This window comes from Lithobates pipiens, unplaced genomic scaffold, assembly GCF_037356315.1.
Source record: "Lithobates pipiens isolate NorthernLeopardFrog02 unplaced genomic scaffold, aLitPip1_a1.2 Scaffold_8, whole genome shotgun sequence".
NCBI classification, from domain to species: domain Eukaryota; kingdom Metazoa; phylum Chordata; class Amphibia; order Anura; family Ranidae; genus Lithobates; species Lithobates pipiens.
The window spans coordinates 460,980,132-460,998,394 of record NW_027507903.1 but is presented as its reverse complement, the minus strand read 5'-3'; the positions used below and the strand labels follow the sequence as shown (position 1 = coordinate 460,998,394).

The following is an 18,263-nucleotide window of genomic DNA, read 5'->3' as shown; positions in this document are numbered from 1 at the left end:
CCCCTCCCCCTGCAGGAACAGGAAGAGAAAATTCTAACAGAACATGCATTTTCTAAACAGTATATAAAGCTGAATACAGCAGATATACATGTAACACTTATGTAGGGAGATTTGTTTCATCTCTGTGTATCCTCTGAGGCTGTTCACTTCACTGGGTATATGTGAGGGTTTGCATTTACTTTAAAGTAAAACTGAAGGAACTGAAGACAAAACCTTGTTTTAATTTTTAGATAAAGTGGAGAGGGAATAGAACACCTGTCAGGTTTTCTGTGTCTTTGTTAGGGAGTATCACCCTTGTTTTAGGTGATCGTTATCACCGAAAGTAAAAGTGAAAGAAAATCCCAAATTTTGAGGGGTCACCAGAACAGGAATAGTAGGGAATCTTCCTGGTGACCATTATGAAAACCCTTACTTTGGAGGGATTTCGTCTCACTTCCTGTGGTGGCTGTGAGATAGGAATTTAAGGAAAGCAAAGGCAAATCAAAAGTGAGGAAAAAAGTTTTGGCTTAAGTTCAATTTAATCAGACTTTTAAGGAACAGAAATAAAGACATCCAATTTTATTAATACAGATGTTTAAAACGACACTTGTAAGTATTGAACATCTCTCAAAACCGTAAACTCATTAAATAAATAGGCTGACTTTATCCATCTGTTTTATAATACTCCGATAGAGATATTTTGTTGAATCAACATGGGGAGTCAGATATGTGTATAGTATCGATCCAAATGCTCTAAAATTGGTACCACCGGAATTGATTTAATATAACTGGAGAGTGCAAAATCCGGTGCAGCACCGCATAGTAACCAATCAGCCTCCTTCTTTTTTTTTTTTTTTTTTGTAAAAGCTTAATTGAACAAGCTGAAGTTGGAAGCTGATTGGCTACCAGGCACAGCTACACCAGATTTTGCACTCTTCAGTTTTAGTAAATTAACCCCAATGCGTGCAACTCATTTCAACTGTCTGGGTGAGGAAACCCCAGAAGAAAATATTCTTACCATGTTATAGGTCGGAATACTGTGCCACATAGGTAGGTATCTAGAGATGTTTAAATATAATAAAGCCCACTATCCTGAGAAAAATTAGTCCTCAAGGTAGTTTATAGTTAAAGTGGAGGTCCGCTGAACCGCTACACAAATTAAAAGCCAGCAGCTACACATACTGCAGCTGCTGTCTTTTAATAATAGGACACTTACCTGTCCTGGAGTCCAGGGATGTCGGCACCGGAGTTAATGTTTCCATCAGCTATCAGGTGCTGCTGCCGCCATTGCGGGTAAGGGAACCCGGCAGTATAGCCCTACGGCTTCACACCGGGAACCCTACTGTGCATGTGCAAGGCTCCGCTCCTCTCTTCTACTGTCTCAGCGACAGGGGGAAGAGGAGGGAGCCAAGCGTTGACGTCAATAGCCGCAGCCGTGGCTCCTGGAAGTGGGAACAGGATATCTCTCTAACCTCAGACCTAATGTTGGTTTATGTGAATGCAAAATACAGTCACAAAAAAATTTCTGATGATTACTGTACCCACACAGAAAGTGTAGTAACTTTGCTTGTCCTAGAATAGCTGCCTTGTTAGCCTATAGAAGACTTAAAAAAAATTGCCAACTTACCAATTCAGGGCAAAGTGACAGATTCTTTGCAAAGGACCCCCTCCAACCCACCTTGCCTGCATTTCTCTGCTGCTCTCTTCTCCATTGCAGCAGGCGACAAAACCCACTGCCATGAACAGGATCGGCATTTATCTGCCTACACCCCACAAGGACAAACTGGCAGGTGGCTAACAGGCTTGGTATGTTTTCTTCTGAAGCAACGGAATTAGAACTGATTGCATTTGAAGAATGTTGGCCTTTTTTCTCAATGCTGCTTTGTTGAAATGGTGTGTGTGTGACAGGTACACTTTAATGAACAACAATTTTTTTTTTTGAGTGGAGTCCTTAGCACATTGTTGGGGAGCAGTTTGTGTGTGTTTTTTTTTTCTGTGTAGTTATTGGCAGAACAGAACACGGTATGCAATCTGCAGCAGAACAAAGCCCGACTCCCCATGTGACTTCATAAAATAAGCACATCTGTAATTTTATTGCCAATATTAAATGTGTCCAGAAGCTGGAAATAAAAATGATAACTGGAGATTAATAAATCAGCTTTAACACTGGTAAAGCCCAGGTACAGGTTTGCAGACAGGCAGCTGAACAAAACAGGTCTTGGAGAATTTATTGTGAGAATTTATTATCCAATCTTTCAATGTATTGCAGAATTTCACCAAAACTCTTTATAGACTGAACTGAAAACTTTGTCTTGAAATTTCAGGAGCCCAAGTAAGTGCACTATTGTCTCTTTTGTTAAATATGATTGTCATTTTGAAAGTTTTTAGCATTTTTAAATCTGATGCATTTGTTAAAATAATACCTGGTGATCCTGCTTGGAATGTCTTTTTTTAGGCACTTCTTCTTATAGGATGTCTCTGTCTCTCAGTTGTGATCTTTTGTTGTCATCCCATCACATAGGTTTGAAATGGAGACTACAAGTGGTTGCCTCAACACACATTACTGTACACAGGTATCATCCACTGTTGTCCCCATCAAGAAACCCTCCCTGAGAAATTTAATGCAGCCATCACTGGACTGCATGTAGGCCAGAAGTGTTTGGAAAGAGTCTGCAGGAAATCAGGAGTGCTGAGATGCAACAAAGGATGGAATTCATTTAAAAAAAGCAGTTTAATATAATGCATGTAGATATTTGTTCAATCAAATCGAACTCTTGACGATTTTATGGGCCATCCTTTTGCACACCATATCCGATATACTTGAAAGCCTTTTTTGCATACAATCTTCTTAGCATTTTTTTTATACATAGTTTGCTAAGCTCTTATGCCGCATACACACGATCTGACTTTTCGGCGGACTTGGTCCAGCGGTCAACCTGACGGACTTTGCAGCTGAGGTCCGCCGGACTTTCAAACAAATGGACTTGGCCACACACGATCACTCCAAAATCCGACGGATTCAAACGTGATGACGTAGTATAAGGAGGTTCATAGCCAGTAGCCAATAGCTTCCATAGCGTTGGCTTTAGTCCGTTGGACTAGCACACAGACAACTGTATTTTCCGACCAGACTCGAGTCCGTCGGAAAGATTTGAAACATGTTTTATTTCTAGGTCCATCAGACTTTTGGGAAGAAAAAGTCCGCTGGAGCCCACACATGGTTGAATTGTTCGACGGATTCCAGTCCGCCGGACCAAGTCCGTCGAAAAGTCAGATCGTGTGTATGCGGCATAAGTCATAGCACCCAAATTGTTTGGCCTTGGGGCTGACATGCAGATTGTGATTGCACAACTGCATAGCAAATTTGTACACATGTGCTATTGCCAAGTTAGACCAAGCAGCATGGTTTGGAGTATGGGAGGAACCCCACCTAAACACAGGGAGAACATGCAACCTCCATACATATAGTGGCCTGGCTGAGGTTAGAAGGAAGCATCCCCATGCTGCAAAGCATAAGCGCCAACTGGCATGTCACTGTACCACCTTCATTTAACACACAATGCTTTAGCAATCTAAGGGGTTAGTTTACTAAAGCTGGAGAGTGCAAAATATGGTGCAGCTCTGCATAGAAACCAATCAGCTCGCAGGTTTTTTTTTTTTTTTTTTCAAAGCTTAATTGAACAAGCTGAAGTTAGATGCTGCTGGCTACCATGCACAGCCACACTAGATTTTGCACTCTCCAGTTTTAGTAAATCAACCCCTAAATGTCACTCAGTTAGGGTTTACAACTACGTTACCCCAAGACTGTTAATTGCCACTAACTCATCATCCATCATATCGTACAGAGTGGCCATTGTATAAAACCTGAGCTAAGGTGAAAAAAATTAAAATAATTAACAGTCTGTTCAACTGTCAAAAGTGCAAGTCTTTAGTGACTGCAAGAAATAAGGTCATTAATTATCCCACATTATGTATTTGAGAGGTGCATTAATTGCAGGCTGTAAAGAAGATTTTTTACTATGACTCTGGTGTCCCGTACACAGTGAAATATGCGGCTCCGAGCTTTGAAAAGTCCCAGGTCTCTTTATCAAGTTTACTGTTATGGAGCAGAGGAAGTCTCAGTCCTTGGGAACGATGTGTGTGGGAGTTAAAATAGACTTTTGATTGTAAATGGTATAGGGATTACACAGAAAGCTTGTTTGATCTTTAAGTGAGAGACAAGCAGACACATAAAAGTCACGCAGACGTGAGACAGCAAGTTAACAAGTTAATTATAGAATGCTCTAAAATGTTCTATATAGCGGTTTTTAAAATACCAATCACAAATTAGCTTAATGCAGGAATCCGAATAAGCGGTCCTAAATTACTATAATTGGGCATTCTTACTTATGAAATAGGTATGCTTGCCACTTTATATAGGTTACTACCTTGGTTGAATCTGTCACCTTGGTGGAGTTTCGAGGGGGAGTCAGATGTCACCTGAAGTCTGATAGTTGCTGTCTTGTCAGCTGCCTACTCCAGTAGAAGATCACAGTTACCCACCTATTGTCTCTTTCACTCTGGCGTTTTCTCGTTTGATGCCATTATGTACTGTCACAGACGCTGCAGTTGATTTACCAGTAGAGGATATAAAAGGCAAAGTCAACATTAGTAAATATAGTGAAAATGTGTTCACTTTGAATAATAAATACTTGGAAATAAAAAGATGGGAATTTGGCAGTATATGATTGGGTATTAAAGTGAACATAGCTTTATCTTATTCCATTACCATTCCCTTTGAAACATGAACATTCACCTTAAGCGAACAGCAGCCATTCCTTTAGTCAGCTTCACAGTGTAAGGTCAGACCGTCAGGCAATAAACAAGGCAGGGAGGCAGAAAGTCATTTTTTAAAATACCTTTGACTTCTGAAACCTCGCTGAAATGTCAGACCCAGACCAAGAAAGCACATTTAAATAAGGGGCAAATAATAGAGGGACGTTTGGCAAAATCTAGCTCCCCAATTTGAACTGCTTAGAAGCCAATTTCAAATTTCTCCCTTGATGGTACTTCAGTTGCCAAATTCACCTTCCCCACAAACATTCTAGGGATGCAATGAAATTGGCACATAAACTAAAATGCAATTCATTCAAAAAAGTGCTTCCAATATCCAATAACCATGATGTACATCCAACATCCAAAGTTCATCTATTCCCTAGAGGTAAAGCCCCATACACACGATCAGACATTCTGCCAGCAAAAGTCAGATGTGAGCCTTTGATCAGATATTTCCGACCGTGTGTATGCTCCATCTGACTTTTGCTGGCAGAATTCCAGCCAGCAAAAGATTGAGAGCAGGTTCTCTATTCTAGAACTCTCTCTATCTCTAGAACTTTTGAAATCCAATGGTTTGGACTCACTTTAGGTTAGATCCAAAATTTTGTGAATAATGTCCAAGGATAAAATGACCACCATACTGAACAATAAAATGGCTCTCTTTAAGACGCAGAGGTCTCCATCAATTCAACACTATATTCTTTCAAAGTTTGACCACTGCTCATTGGACATTTAGACTATACTGAAACTACTCCTAACTGGCCCTGATAATTCAGAAGGCTCCTCTGACCACAGACACCCTCATACCCCTAGTCTTACCCTCCTCTCACCTTCCTATGCTTCCTATCTTTCCAGTCTCCAGTACTCTCCTTTCATTAATGCGCTCATAGCGACCCAACCTGGCCCATTGACTATGTGTCCATTTAGGTTACTTTTGAGAGGGTGCAGAAGAATGCTCATTTCATCTGGCTGATCCCTCCAGAAGTTCAGCTTTTATTTTCCAAATCCTGAGGCGCTCTATTATGCAATAGAAGTTTGAACCCACATTCTCCAAGCATCCATGCATCACAATATGAGCAGTAGCTAGACTCAGATAAAGAGCCAGATTTTTAACTTCATGGTGAAGGTGAGGTTGCTTTGTTTTTTTAAAAGTGTAGTCTGGACCTTGCATCTTAATCCTGCATTCATTATGTAGCAAATCATTGACACAGAACAAGTATGCAGCCAGTTAAAGTGGAGCTAAACGTACCTTTTTTTTCAATGGTCCCTGTCCCTCGCCAGTATCTTCTTTTGGGTGCCATTCTTGGGCCATCTTCATTGGCCAGCGCAGGATGGTGTTGCTCACTATCTTTCAGGCACACTGAGATCTTCCCAGTAAAGTAAGAAGAGTTGCCCATGTGCAGCTCAGTTTCTGTGGCAGAGAGCACTGTGAGCAGGCAGTTGGTGTATTTAGACATTGCATGTCCCTTCTGTAATAAACAGCCTGCCTGCTCATAGTATGTGACAGTGGAACTTTAGTTGCACTTTAAGTCTAAGCTTTCTGATATCCTCTGTACAGCTGTACTCACATGGAGATAGAGATGGCCAGCATAGGAGACAGTAGCTCAAGCCCAGCTGTATGTATATCTGCTGACAAGAAACATGCTGACAGGATGTGAAGGAAGAGCAGTGGGGTGAGGTTATCACTGTGTTCTCTCTCCTTTAGTATCCAATTAGCAGTCTAGGAGTGTGTTTTGATCGGTCATTGACTAATCTGGGCTGCAGCTGCAGTGGAGGTTAAGAACCTGGCTGTGCTTTCTGGCAGGGTTGTCTAGATCAGTATTTCTCAACTCCTGTCCTCAAGGCGCCCCAACAGGTCATGTTTTCAGGATTTCCATTATTTTGCACAGGTGATTTGATAGGTTTCACTGCCTTAGTAATTACCACATCCGTTTCATCTGAGGGAAATCCTGAAAACATGACCTGTTGGGGCGCCTTGAGGACTGGAGTTGAGAAACACTGGTCTAGATCACAAAACTGGCTAAACTGAATTACAAATAAATTGGCAGGTAAACCCTTCCCATAAATGTATCTCAACTGTGTCTCAGCTGCTAAATGCCCATATTTCAATTCATCTGTACATAAATCAGACCTGCCATAAGATATTAATATAAACATAGTGAGAAATAGTGGGCATACTTTTTCCAGGATGCTAATATTATATGGTATTGAAATATATATGTAGTGTAACAGATCATCTTCTCATAGAATTTTTCCATAGTGGTCTGTCTCTGAATATAGGGCACTGTATGTGGTAAAAGCATTGCGATACCTTAAATCTGATTAATCCAGCAACCTCAGACGGCTTAGTTTACATTCTTGGTACCCGAGGCAACGTGCTCACAGCACAGCATGTCACATCTCAAATTGTGGAGACGTGTTTGTACTACTAGTTCACAAGGTCTTCTGATCACCATCAGAATGATTATACTGTTCTATGTTCATATGGCTTGCACAGCGAATAGATAGATCGACAAGCTCTTGTCATTGAGTGCTACATCCTGGCTTATGTCTGCTTAATCAGCAGAGATCGATATGACTCTCCTTTTGATTTTCCATCTCTTCCGATGACTTGACTGACTGTTTTTGTGTCGCAATCATGATGTACTCAAATATAGTCATATTTTTGAATGACTACTTGAAAATCTTTAAATTGCACAACAATTTATGCCCATGTAGATAAATAGTGATGCATAGAGCACGCTTATTCACAGCGACCATTCATAATTGCTCTTTGAATTTTATTAACTCATTTAAAGCCCAATATATATATTTTTTAAATTATAATACAGGTACAGTACAACCTTCGTTTGAGAGCGTTTTGCAAGACAAGCAACATTTTTAAATACATTTTGACTTGATATACAAGCGATGTCTTGATATACAAGTAGTATCATGTCACAACTGAATATAAAAGAGAAGAGAGGCGCCTCTAAGTGTAGCAATATTGTTACATTTAATAAAGGTACAACATTTAGAAACTCACATGGTTGGTGATTAAAACAGGCACATCTAAGTATGCAAGCATCTGGGGTAAAGCTGTCCATATAGACCATCCTCCGCACTGCCATTGACATCGTCCCTTCCATGCTGCGCTCCACGAGCCATTCAAGCCTCGCTCTCAGATCACTCTACTAGAGGCTAGTCTTCCCGGTCACAATTGCAGACTGACAGCGGTGAGAGCTGGCGGTTCGAGGGGCGGTCTATATATGTGGATAGCTTTACCCCAGATGCCTGCATATTTAGATGTGCCTCTTTCAATCATCAACCATGTGAGTTGCTTATTGTTGTACCTTCACTAAATGTAACCATATTGCTACACTTAGAGGCACCTCTCTTCTCTTTTATACTCTGTAGCTCCTGCTGGATTTGGCTTCTAATCCCCTTGTGGAGGCTTCCATTTGTGGATGGACATTTTGCTCTAATGTTTTTATATGGACTATAGACTGAAGAACTTATGAATACATGGTTGTTTAACGAATCATTGGAGTTTCCATTATCTATTGTGGGGAAATTCCCTTTGATATACAAGTGCTTTGGATTACAAGGATGTTTCTGGAAGAAACTATCCTCGCAATCCAAGGTTTTACTGTATTTATATAGCACTGACGTTCACCCAGCGATTTACATACTGTGCATTCACATCAGTCCATGCTCTCATCTAAGGCCTCAAATTCATATGCACAGTTACTAGGGCCAAATTAAATAGGAGCGAATTACAGGATTTAAGTTCACCTTTGGAAACACGTTACATGATCTACCCAATTTTAGGGTGGAACAAGTAACACAATCCCACTGCTGCAGCTACTCCCTGCTGCCCTCTCCCTGTGAAAGCAGTATGGGGGGAAGTTCCCTGTATTAGCCTACAAGGCTGCATCATTCATTCACAGAGTTCTGTGAATGAATGAACTACAAGAACCAACTTCCTTTGGGGATGTTGGCGTGTAGTTCTCAATGAACTACCACAGCACTGTTGAGCACTGTGGTAGTTTATTGATTCTTCCAGTCAGTGTGAAACTGCCTGGCCGTACGATGTACGGGGCAGACAGCTCACACTGACAATTTGCAGTAGACCTGGCTGGCATCAGCAATCTGCTGATCACTGGTGCACTGCTTTACTAGTTATCTTTTCTTTTTTTTTTATGAAATTGTCCTTTAACCTACTACCATGTCTTTGGAGTGTGAAAGGAAACTGATGCAAGTGCAGGAAGAACATGCAAACTCCATGCAGATAGTGTCCTTACAAGGAAGTATGTTCTACTAACCACTAAGCCTCTATGTTGCTGCCCACACCCCCTGTGCTGCCCAGTTAGGCTGGCTGTATAAAATAATTATGCAGCTCTTTTACATTTATTTTTTTAGTATGTAAGTGCTGCAGTGAGGTACGGCCCTCTGCTTCCAGAAAAAAATAATAAGAAGCAGCTGCGGTCTCCAGCGGTCCACCATGCACCCCTGCACACTGCTTATATTAAATGTGGCCTACCTGAGTAGCACAGGGTTTGTTCACACCGGGGGCATGTGTTATGCTGTGCATAATGCGATTCTACTGGTATGCACTGAGAAGAGGTGGTGCGGTGCAATGTGGCCACATGGTTTACCTCTTCTTTTTTTTTTTACACTTTACTGATATGTTACAAAATTACATTTAGTTCATCTCTTTTGTATCGTAGTGTGTTGCAGTAAGGTGCGTTGTGCTGCATATAAATGAAGACATGCTGCGTTTTTATGCTGATCAACGCAGCCTAATGTGCCTAATGTGAATGAGGCCTTAATTGGTGCAGTATGCGGGAAATGAAGTGAGGGGATGGTGTTATATGGCTGTAGACTTATCCTACTGCTTGTGTGTGGGGGCGACGGTCCCAGTTTCTAAGCTGCCGCCAGTACAGGGTATTTTAACTTTTGTTGAAACGCTGAGGGAACTAACTGTGTAATTATTACTGTATTAGCCTGAGTACATTACAGTAATTAAAACAGACAGAGGCTTCGAGTGGCCTTTAAAGACTTAGTCCAATGGCATATGATATTTTGGGTTCAAGTACAGCCTTAATGGACTGGATTACCCATTGATTTCATATAAGTCATATTTATGATTTCCACACTCTTCAGAGTGTTTGAATAGCCCTGCCCATTGTTTACTGCCCTTAGGCCTCATGTTGCATTTTACATTTATAAAATCAAATAAATGAATCGGTTAAAAGGTAGAGTGGGAACAACTGTTAGTGGCCACAGCAAATGTACAGACCGAGGAGCTTAGCACAGCGATCTCACCAATACAATCCCAAAGAGACAGAGGATGATGTCAGTTAAAGTGGAATTCCATAAAAAATACAATATCTACTCTTTATCTCTTTGAAAAAAAAATCATAAACTTCTATATTAAACACTTTTTGGACTGCCAAATGTCTGATTAGAAACAAGAGTCGAATTCAGATATTTAAGTAACGCTCCTCTGTCACCAACAACGGTTGCCTTGAGCAGCCAAATTTGGCTGCTCGAAGGCACTTCCTAATACCGTTGTTGGTCCCTGTTCTAACAGAGCCGCACAGACACTCCGCGCTTCTTCCAGCTTGCCCAGCCCCACCCCTTTCCTTACATCACAAAGCATCCTCAAATCATAAGAGAGCTCCAGACTCTAAAAAGGTAGAAGAACGACGATTTCTACATTTTGGAGCATATGGCTGACTTTGTGAAGGAGTTATTTATGAGGCTTTTCTTCCACTATAAAGCAGAACTCCAGTTTCTATTTTTGTTTAATAAATTGATTATAGGTTTTAGAAATAAAAAAAATATGCAGGTTTAACATTTAGGCCATTTGGCTGCCGGTTTGCTTCTGGGTTGAATGATGGCCAGTTTCATTCAGCCCAGAAAATCTAAGCGGAAGAGGTCCCAGCATCATTCCAACCCATGTCTAATATAAATGAGTCCCTAGTCCCCAAGGGCCCTTGTGCAGCTACACAGTCTACACATTCGTATGTGCAATTAATAATTTTCTTAGATTTAGAAAGGGTTGCTTTATAAAATGAAAGATTATTTCTGTAATTTTTGTAAAAAAATAATACGCAATGTAAGGCTTATCTGCTTGTTAAGTCTAGGGTTAGATGAATAAGTCATACTTGCTTTATTCCCTATTCCTACAGGCTTATGGAGTTCTCCCCTTTTCTCTGATGCTTCTGGTATTGGGCCTGTCCTCTAAGTCCTGGCATACAATGCAAGACTACAGGTCCTGCATTATAAAACATGGGTCAAAGTGTAACTGCAGGCCAAAGCACCAAAGAAAAGGAAGGGCAGAGCATGGTGGAAGCAAGATAGTGGAAGCAAGAGCGAGAAATACGGTATTACAGCTCATTCCTCTACGCCTAACCTCAACAAGCATTTAACCCTTGTACTGTGGGTGGCCCATTTCCAAGGATATTTAAAAAAAAAAAAATCATGGAGTTCAGCTTTAACATAAAAGAAAAAATTGTCAACATATATAATGTTCTCATTCCCCAAGTGCATTCTGCATCAAAGCCACGTACACACAAAGCATTTCCCCAGAGCTGCAGTCACATGATCTAGAAGCAGTTTATAGCTTGCTGCCTGACATACACCATATGGCAGGTAACAATATCTACAAATGTAGGGTGATTTACTAAATAGTGGTATTATTAGACAAATGACAGGATTAACACACCCGGTCCCTCTGATCACTTCTAATACAAAGCTGGAGATGCAGGTCCGGACAGCTGGGAGGAGATGCAGGCCGGGCGCTGTCTTCATCTGGTGTAATCGATACGCTCGTTGCCTTTGATATAGTGCTTACTAGAGTTAGATCAAGAGGACAGAAAGAAAGTAGACACTGGAAAATCTTATTCATAGGGGTGTTGCAGATGTTGCAGGCATTATCTAGACTATTGAAACCATTTCCTTTGACCAGAATCCTCCCTGCTTCTTATATTTCATTTATTTTGTTCATTTTTAGATTGCCGACAAATTCTGCAGCACTTTACAAAGTACATGCATCATGTGCATTATTTCAAGTTTCAAAGAAGCTTACAATTGAATTGAAAATAGTGAACTGTGCTTGCCACAGTATTACACACATTAACATGGCAGAAAATAAATCTGAAAGTACCCTGCAAAAGAAGAAAAAAGTGATACAGTACTTACCTTTCCAGCAGGCGATGTGTTAAGACTCTATGGCAGGGGTGTCAAACTTAATTTCATTGCAGGCTGCATCAGCATTATGAATGCCCGCAATGGGCCAGTTGTATTTGTAATACTAGACGTCCAGAGCATCCCCTCCCCTCACTTACACTTACACCATGGAGCTGGGAAGCAGAAAGTGAGGGTCTGAGGGAGGACCAGAGGAGGACTGGAGTCAGCTGCCAGAGTTTCCTGCACAGAGAGGATCTGTAGGAGGAGTTCTATCCTCCTCTCTGCTGCCAACTGCTGAGATGGGGGGAGGGGTCAGAGACAAGCTCTCCGCAACCTGCACAGAGAAGCGCAGGATCTGGAGGAGATCTGTCCTCCTTTCTGCTGCCAACTGCTGAGACAAGGTGGGGGCAGAAGCAAGGGGATGGCCGAAGCTGCAAGAGAGGTGCGAGAGCCACATCAAATGTCCTGGCGGACCGGATTAGGCCAGTGGGCCTTGTGTTTGATACATGTGCTTTATGGGGTTGATTTACTAAAGACAAATATACTGTGCACTGCAAGTGCATTTGCTCCAGAGCTTAGTAAATGAGGTAAAACTTCACTTTTCAAAGAATATAAACAGAATTTGTGTTTGTACATGATTGGATGATACAAACCAGTAGAGCTTCTCCTCATTTTAGAGCTTCTCCTCAGATCTAGAACAAATGCACTTAAAGCGCACTTGCAGTGCACAGTATATTTTCCTTTAGTAAATTAACCTCCCAGCATGGGCGTCCGCAGAACTTTGTTGGGGGGGCGCTTCGGCAGCAGCGATACACAGTCACATTTAACCCTTTCTTCGACCGCTAGCGGGGGTTAAAAGCGTCCCGCTAGCGACTGGATAGCGCCGCTAACACGATGGTAATGCGCCGCTAAAACTAGCAGCGCTTTACCGATAACACGGACAGATGGCAGTGTGAAATAGCTCTTGAGATAATTCAGCTTCACTCCATGCCCATATAAATATAGCCTAGAGAATGTACATCTTCTATTTGCAATGTATTGCAATATATCTGTTGTGCCCATATTTTGATTTTTATGAAAGCCATATACAGACTGTATAGGTTGTTTTCATTCATCAAGATCAAAATATGATACAGATGTATTGCAATACATTGCAATATAGAAAGCTGTACATTCTCTAGGCTATATTTATATGGGCATCATGGACTGGTATGCCTGAGAGACTGAGTAACTTCCATACAAAGTGAAGAAGATATGACAACATGAATATATTTTTCCAGCAATAGCTCAGCTGTCCAACTTTCCAAGCAATATATATATTTATGGTCAAAACCCTTCGTCCTGAAGGTATGGAAGGAAAACATAAACACGCCACATGACGAACAACATAAAATAGACCTGAAGTGTGCCCTGGTCTGCAGTAAGGTAAACCCAGTTGAGCTGGGCAGTGAGCCCTGTGCTACTGGGCGGTATGCTAAGAGAAGGGCGCATACCTGAAGAAAGTAATGGTTGTTCCTGTAGAGAAACTTGTTTCTTGAGTGCTGTGAGAAAGGGAAATGGGTGGGAGGGTACCGCGCACTGGAATCGACACTGAACGGTGTGGGAGGTCTGGTTATATACCCTCCGGGCTCCTCCCATAATTACGGGCCACCATACTGGCCCTCTTATTTATGGTCAAAACCCTTCGTCCTGAAGGTATGGAAGGAAAACATAAACACGCCACATGACGAACAACATAAAATAGACCTGAAGTGTGCCCTGGTCTGCAGTAAGGTAAACCCAGTTGAGCTGGGCAGTGAGCCCTGTGCTACTGGGCGGTATGCTAAGAGAAGGGCGCAAAAGACTTGGTTTAGGGACAAAGTAGTTTATTATAGTAAGACAATAGGTTTTAGAGAGCAAGGCCGCGGAAGGCTTGAGCCATTTCTGACTGTGGGTCGGGAATGTACTGAGCGAAGCAAGTGGATTTCCATCTTCCCAACTTCCTGATTACGTGTGCTGGAACTCCGTTGCGTGAGGCTGCTGATGCTGCTCCGATACGAAAAGAGTGTCCTGAATAACGAGCTGGGTCGAGGCCTATATTGCGTAGGAGGATCTTGACATGGCTGATAAACTGATTACAGCTAAGTGGTTTAACCGGGAATGGTAGTAACGGGCTGTCGGGTGATGGATCGGATAAGTGCTCTAGTAATTGGTCCAAGACGGCCACGGGGCACCAGGCATTGGAGGTTTTAAAAAACTTGATGTCCGTCCCTGGGCCCACCTGTTGTGTTTTAGATACCTCTAAATGTAAAGTGAAGAAGGTTTGGTGGCGAGTGAGGTGCCGTCTGCATAGCTTCTTACCGCTAGAGCTGGTGACTGTAAATTCGCTGGGGCGCAGAAAACCATAGAAGGCTAGGTAAATGGCTGCTTTAATGACCAGGCTAGGAAAAGGGCCAAAAGGGGAACGAGAGAGGAAGAGTGATATCTCACGAAAGATGGTGCCGGTCACAGGAAGACGTTTGCTGCTGACTGGCGGCTGCTGTTTGAGAATACCACGCAGAATTGTCTTGACTGCATGAGCGGCGAATAAGGACGGTTTGGCGGGGTCTTGTAAAGAAATAAAATGTTGGATGCCTGCCAGATAGAGTCTGATAGTGTTGTGAGCCAAAGTCATCTGCGTGTGGCAGTATGAAATGAAAGCGAGGATATGATGGAGATCGCCTGGGCTCGCCCCGGGAAAGGCTGCTAGGAATCTGTTGTACATTTTCCAGGCAGCACGATAGGCCTTGATCGTGTTGTGGGATAACGAAAGGTTAATGAGCTTGGTAGCATTGCATAGGTACGGATTCAATGAAGAGTTAGCTGAGACCAGTGTGGGATAGTAGTCATGGTTGGGTCGGCTCCAGGTTCCTGTGAAAAGAATGATTCGAAATTAAGGCGGGACAGGGCATCAGCTAAGGTATTACACTTGCCTGGGATGTGGATGCAGAGAAGATTAAACTGGTGCTGAAGGGACAATTGTACCAACCTGCGAAGAAATGCCATTATGGCCAGTGACTTAGAACGGCCTTTGTTTATGATGTTGGCTGTGGCTTGATTGTCTGTGACAACCGTAACTGTCTGTCCTGTCCAGCTACTGCCCCAGGCTTGTGCTGCAGCCACTATAGGATATAGCTCGAATAGCGAGGATGATAGATTGAAGCCGGGGATTGCGAGAATCTCTGGCGGCCATGGGCCTGCGAACCAGTGACGGTCAAAGATCGCTGCAAAGCCTGTGGAGGCTGCAGCATCAGTGACTATCTGGGGTGAAGAGGAGGATACTGATGGGATAAACATTGAGATGCCGTTCCAGTTTGCTAAGAAATTGTCCCACATGTTGAGATCGGCTGTTGCTGCTTGATCTAGCCTGAAGACACGGTCGGGGTCTTGTACTTGGGAAAGAAATACCAAGAGGCGGGAGACAAAAGATCGACCCTGGGGGATGATCCTTACCGCGAAGTTGAGCATCCCGAGCAAAGACTGGAGTTGTCTCTTGGTGCACCCTTGTGTAATCGTAAAGGTATGGATGACCTCCCTGATGCGGGTTAGTTTGTCGAGAGGTAAGCTGGCCTGCATGGTTTGAGTATCGAGGATGATACCCAAGAAGGTGAGGCGTTGTGCGGGGCCTTCCACCTTCTTCTCCGCTATGGGTACATTGAGTTTGGCAAAAACTTCTCTAAGGCTATTAAGATCTACTGGAGATTCCCCGGGTTCCTCAATAAGCAGAAAGTCGTCCAAGTAGTGGATCACTTTCTGACAGGACGCGTGGTGTGAAAGGATCCAGGACAGGCACTGGGCGAACGTGTCGAAGAGCCATGGACTGCTTTTGGAGCCGAAGGTCAATTTCGTGGCGAAATAGTACTGGTCCTTCCATTTGACACCGTGCCATTGCCATAGGCATGGATGGATCGGTAATAATTTAAAAGCGTCCGCGATGTCGGCTTTGGACAGCCAGGCGCCAGCTCCTAAGCGGAGGATGGTTTGGATGGCAAGGTCTACGGAGGAGTATTTGAGACCGAATTCCTCTGAGGGTATAAGGGAATTTAAACTAGGTACGTGAGAAAAATGAGGCGCGGACAAATCATAGACTAAACGAAGTTTATTTGAGAATTTCCCTTTCACGAGCCCGATAGGGCTGACTCTCCAAACAGAAAAAGGTGGGTGTGAGAAGGGGCCGATCATGTATCCCCGATCAAGTTCATTTTGTAGCAAGGTGTTGATCGCTTCTTCGTCTGTGGCTGCTGACCGAAGATTTCTGCATTCGTGGGTGGTGTCTGGGAGAGTGATAAACCCCGTGTGGAAACCTACAGTGAAACCCTGTAGTAGGAAGGCTGCTAGTGAGGGTGATGGGTGTGAAAGGAGGTAGAAGTGCAGCCATCCGATGTGTATGCGGCTCAGTCATGTGTGGTTAGGTTTTTTGATCCCGCAGGCGATTCTGGGGTGAGCTTGGTGGCAAGTGAGGCAGACGTGGAGGAGTCTGCATTGAGGGAAATGGCAACCCCCGATATTGAAGTTGTTGCAAATTTGAGCTCCTCCTAGCGTTTTAATGGGTCGACCTAACTTGTCCTCTTGTGGGCGCTGTGTGGATGTACCTGCGCTCTGAGCTGTGTTTGAGAAGGGGGGAAAGTACGGGGGGCGTCTGCCCTCGTTTTCCGAACACCAGCTAGTTGTGTGGGTGGCCGACTGGCAGTTGGTGCACAGTGGGGAGCGTAGACCCGCAAAATGGCGACAGAATAGTTCTGTATCGACTGCGCTCCAGTCGGTAGCCAACTGAAACTGACTGAGCCTGGCAGCAGCTTTGGCCGAAAAGGAGCGGTGGTAGTCGTAGAACGCGCTCCCTCCATACCTATAACCTAGATCCGTCACTGCGTGTAGATACAGATCAAGTTCTTCCCTTTTGTTGGGGTTGAGGGAGCAAATTATGTCTCTAACCATACCAAAGGCGAGCACGAACTCAGTGACTGTGAGCTTACGTGCGAGCCTACGGTCTTTCGCTTTTAGAACGACGGAGACATCCCCCCATGTATAGGCTTTGTTCTCCGCTGCATCGTGAACCGAAATAAGGAGGGACGCGAGATTGACGTCCCGGCCATCTAAAATGTCCTTCCTAATGTTAGCTGGGACGAGATGTGCCGGGAAGATGGTGGAGCTGTACTGGGGCGTACCTAACGGTATTGGCATGGGGGTGGTAGTGGTGGGTGATGTGGGGAGCACTTGTCGTTCTTCTAGAGACACTACTCTGGTCTGGACATCGGAGACTGTTGAAGACAGTGAAGCCACTAAGGAGTGCAGATGAGCAACTGCTGATGCAATGGAGTGTAGGGACGCCTGGGAATCTGATGGGGCTGGCGTAGATGGTGGGAATAGCAATTTGAAGAGTTCGGCTTTTCTTGCTGTAGCCGGGAAGGGGATATCCCTGCGTCGTAGTTCTGCCGTGAGTTTCGGGATGGTCCAGGCTCTGTAGAGCTGTCCGTCACCGTTGGTTGAACCCGCCCCAGGTGATGACGGGTCGGGGGAAGAGATGTCGCTGCCGGCCAACGACATGGTGTCCGCTAAACGAGAGGGGAAATGCATATGTTTTAAGAAAAGGTTGGGGATACAGGAGGGGACAGAAAGGTACTTCGAGGAAAGCATAAAGTAGGAAAATCAGGGGGAGTGACAGCCATAGCGACAGTTGGTTTGCGCTTGAGCGCTGTTTGAGTGAAACAATTTATTTATAACTCATAAGAATGCGTGACACCGAGGTGAGCCAGGAGGTGACTGGCTAGGTAACCGATAGCTCGGGTGTCCGACTGTGCTCGGCACAGACTAGTGCACCAGAATCCCCGGGGCGAACCGGGGAAGGTAACGGAAGTCTGGTGTGCTAAGTAGGAATGTTGCGGTCTGTAGAAATTGACGTGTGTTCGGTCGGCTAACTGCTTGCACTGCCAGCAAGAATGGGGGTTTAGGCGACCTTGTCTGCGTAGTGGAGGCTTGTGCTCCGAAAACAGAGTGAAATGCGTAGAAGTATGTGACAGTTGCTAACGCCTCGGACCCAAAAATTTAAAATTATGCGTGTGAGGTAAAATATGTTGTGAAAGTGTGTAAGAGAAAGGAACTTTTTTTTTTTTTTTTTTTTTTTTTTCCATACCTTCTAACGATGCACCTGCCTTGAAGCCCTGGTGCTGGTGACTCTGTTGGGTCAAGGGCTGAATTTGTGTGAAACCTACAGCGGGGTGATACAGGAGTAGTAATAAGGTGGGTTTACAAGCTGTTTCGGGGCCATAGGCGACCCC

The 18,263-nt window shown here is 43.7% G+C and overlaps 1 protein-coding gene across 6 annotated transcripts in view; it reads left to right on the top strand.

Moving 5' to 3' along the window:
- The window catches only part of TSPAN9 (tetraspanin 9), a 575,797-nt gene that overhangs the window by 205,009 nt on the left and 352,525 nt on the right, over nucleotides 1-18,263 (top strand). For 4 of the 6 annotated variants that reach the window (XM_077468492.1, XM_077468488.1, XM_077468489.1 and 1 more), the window contains one exon: nucleotides 2,249-2,311. The exons of the other annotated variants lie outside the window; for them this stretch is intronic. The gene's annotated coding sequence lies outside the window, so the exon portion shown is untranslated. The remainder of the gene's footprint in view (nucleotides 1-2,248; nucleotides 2,312-18,263) is intronic. 6 annotated transcript variants of the gene reach the window in all.